Here is a 3,684-nt window from a genome sequence, read left to right as displayed (position 1 = left end):
GTGTTGGAATAAAAGTTCATGGAAAGCCGGCTCGAAGCAACAAGGAAAAAGATGAAATCTGAGTTTTTCCCAGAAGGACGGTGCGCCCGCGCTGTGATAGCGCGCGCCCGCGATAGGATTCCAGAATGACAGCATGCCCGCGCTGTGATAGCGCGCAGCCACGCCGGTACGAATATTTTGAATCCTGATTCTAATGCAATTCTAATTGGGAGACTTCCAGATTGATTAGGGATGCTATATATATTCAAATAAGAATGTTTTCATAGAAGAGACGAGCGCAAAGAGAGCCATAAGAAGACCATTTCAGCACGGATTCAACGAAGACGAAGAAAATCTTGTTTTTACTTGTGAATCTTGGTCTAAGTTGTAACTTGGATGCTAGTTTTCTTACTTATGAACCTTTACTCTTGTTTCGTACTTGGTTTTGTTATTTAAGTATAAAGACTACATTTATTATACCATGCTTTTATCGAAACCCACGTTGATGATGAGTCCGATTATGGGCTAATCGTTATTATTGGGTTCTAGCGGATTTATTTATGGATTTCTTTAGTTAAAATTGTTTATATGCCTTAGTGTGTGGTGATTAAATGATAACCTAGTATTGGTTGTGCTTATTCGTCTTATAATGGTCACGAACTTGTAAGATAGCGTGTTAATTCTTAATGAAGCGACCGTGAATTTAAGGATTTAGAACTTGCCATGCTAGCATAGGTTCATATGTTATTGTTATGCATGATTCATATGTAATTTTACCCATCTTACTTTCCATGTGTAATCATGGTAGATAACTTGTGCTTTAAACCGTTATGTTGTCAAATTTTATAGACATATAGGGTCTTAATATAATTGGTGTCTATTTAGCTTCTATCTCTTTTGTGGATGTCTGGTAGTATGTTATTTGTGCAACAAAAGTTGGCGTTTAGCAGTTTTGTGTTATCTGATTAGTGTCATCATCATTGCATGCTAAGGTTAAGAACAATAAGGCTATTGAATGAAGTATTAATGAAGTTAGAATCCCATGTTTATCTCATATAACATACAACTCTCTTTACTCTCTTAGTTATAATCATTAGTTTAATTCGTAGTATAAACAACCCAAATTGTTATCGTCTTAGCATTGGATAATAACCATATCATCGGTGCTTAGGTGCATAAATTACATAGTTAACCAACGCTAGTCTCTATGGGAATGAACTAGAAAAGATTCTATATCACTTGTGAATGCGTATACTTGGTGAATTATTAGCGCGTGTGTAACCCTAACAAGTTTTTGGCGCCGCTGCTGGGGACTACAGTGTTAACTTTTAGTTTATGTGTTTGTCATCAGTGATCGTTAAAGTTCATTGACTCAGACATTGTTACTTACATGCTCTTTTTTCTTGTTGTATTTCAGGTAATCTAGCGATCGTTTATGCAAACGCTTTCACGAGTTCGTAGGTTAATTCTGGAAAATGACGAGGAAGAAGTTTTAGGGGATCGTAGGGAAGATTTTGAGGATGAAGAGAAAGTAGCTAAAGAAGAGAAAATCGAAGAACCACCTTTATTAGAGATAGCAGATCAAGTAGATCATTCTAAGGCTTTAATGGACTTTTCTAAGCCTAAGATCAATGACATACAGTCAAGCATCATCAGGCCAACCATCAAGGCTAACACTTTTGAGATCAAGTCAAGCACGATCCAGATGATATAGAACTCAGTTCAGTTTTGGGGTAATCCTACTGAGGACCCAAACATGCATATCAGGGATTTCATCGAGATCTGTGACACTTGCAAGTTCAACGATGTGTCTGAAGATGCTATCAAGCTGCGACTATTCCAATTCTCTCTGAGGGACAAAGTGAAGTGTTGGTTACATTCTCTACCACCAGGGTCTATCACTAATTGGGAGGATCTTGCTCAAAAGTTTCTCACTAAATTCTTTCCTATGGCGAAGACTGCTACAATCAGGAATGCTCTTACTCAGTTTGCTCAGCAAACTAGTGAATCTCTGTGTGAGGCTTGGGATCAATACAAGGAGATGCTAAGGAAGTTCCCACACCATGCCATGCCTGATTGAATGATTATAAACTATTTCTACACTGGTCTAGGTGCACACTCTAGACCTATGCTTGATGCAGCATCTGGTGGAGCCTTATGGGCTAAAAGCTATAATGAAGCTTATGAGTTGATTGAGCTAATGGCAGCCAATGAATACCAGAATCCTATGCAAAGAATGTTGCAAGGAAAGGTAGCAGGAATTCTGGAAGTGGATCAAGCTACTGCTATAGCTACTCAACTTCAAGCTTTAACGATGAAAGTGTACTCTTTGGCTAATTATGGAGTTAATTAGATTACTAGCGTTTGTGAACTTTGTGCGGGAGTACATGAAACTGAGCAGTGCGCTATTTCTAGTGAATCAGCTCAATTTGTGAGCAACTTTCAGAGATCACAACAACAAGCTCCGGCCACTTATCATCCAAATAACCGCAATTATCCTAAATTCAGATGGAGCAACAGTCAGAATACGGTGCAACAATCTTATCAACCTTATACAGCAAGGCAGTATAACCCTTTTATTTAGCAAAAAAAAAGGCAGTATAACCCTCATGGTTTTCAGCAACCGCAGTATGTTCCGAAGTAACAACTTCAACTTCAGCAGTTACCACAAGCTAATGAAAAATCTGAATTGAAGGAGTTGAGACTCATGTGCAAGAGCCAAGCTGTCTCTATCAAGACCTTGGAAAATCAGATTGGACAAATTGCGAATGCATTACTAAATCGTCAACCTGGCACGCTTCCGAGTGACACTGAAGTGCTAGGAAAGAAAGAATCGCAGGAACATGTTAAGGCAATCACATTGAGGTCTGGTAAGGTTACGAATCCTGAAGTAGCTAAAACTCCCATTGCTGAAGTGGAGGCTGATGAAGAAGAAGTTCAGAAGGAAGCCGAAGTGGAACCAAGGAAGACTATTGTTTAGCACAATCCTCTTGAGGGTAATACAGGGGAGAAACAGATATATCCTCCACCACCTTTTTCTAAGAGGCTACAGAAGATGAAATTGGATAAGCAGTTTGCGACGTTTCTGGAGGTGTTCAAGAAATTTCATATAAACATACCTTTCGCTGAAACTCTTAAACAGATGCCTAGTTATGCAAAATTCATGGAAGGTATTCTCTCTAAAAAGGTGAAGCTTGATGACTTAGAGATCGTTGCTCTCTCGGAGGAATGCAGTGTTGTGCTGCAACAAAAATTGCCTCCGAAGCTTAAAGATCCTGGAAGCTTCACTATTTCTTGCACTATTGGAAATGTGTCATTTGATAAATTTCTATGCGACTTGGGATGTCTTGGTCAAGGTGGATAAACTTATTTTCCCTGCTGATTTTGTAATTATTTATTTCGAGGAGGATAAGAAGATTCCCACAATCTTGGGAAGACCTTTCTTGGCTACTGGCCGAACCTTGATAGATGTGCAGAAAGGTGAGCTTACCATGCGAGTGATGGATCAGGATGTGACTTTTAATGTGTTCAATTCCATGAAATTCCCTACAGAAAATGAGGAGTGTTTTAAGGTGGAAATGGTCGATACTGTGGTTTATTCTGAACTCGATCGTTTGCTAAGGTCTGATGCCTTAGAGAAGACCTTATTGGGGAATTCTGATAATAAAGATGACGAGGGCGACGAGCACTTGCAATATTTGAATG

The 3,684-nt window shown here is 39.1% G+C and overlaps 1 non-coding gene across 1 annotated transcript; it reads right to left on the bottom strand.

Annotated features, from left to right (window-relative positions):
- Positions 1-1,942: 1,942 nt before the first annotated feature.
- On the bottom strand, positions 1,943-2,049 carry LOC141694572 (small nucleolar RNA R71). Its single transcript, XR_012563862.1, has one exon. It is a non-coding gene; the product is annotated as a small nucleolar RNA R71 (small nucleolar RNA).
- Between the last annotated feature and the right edge of the window lie 1,635 nt (positions 2,050-3,684).

The sequence above is a fragment of the Apium graveolens genome, chromosome 10 (genome assembly GCF_009905375.1).
Source record: "Apium graveolens cultivar Ventura chromosome 10, ASM990537v1, whole genome shotgun sequence".
Lineage (NCBI taxonomy): Eukaryota > Viridiplantae > Streptophyta > Magnoliopsida > Apiales > Apiaceae > Apium > Apium graveolens.
Note: the sequence above shows the minus strand (reverse complement) of the source record. Positions and strands in the feature narration are given on the sequence as shown.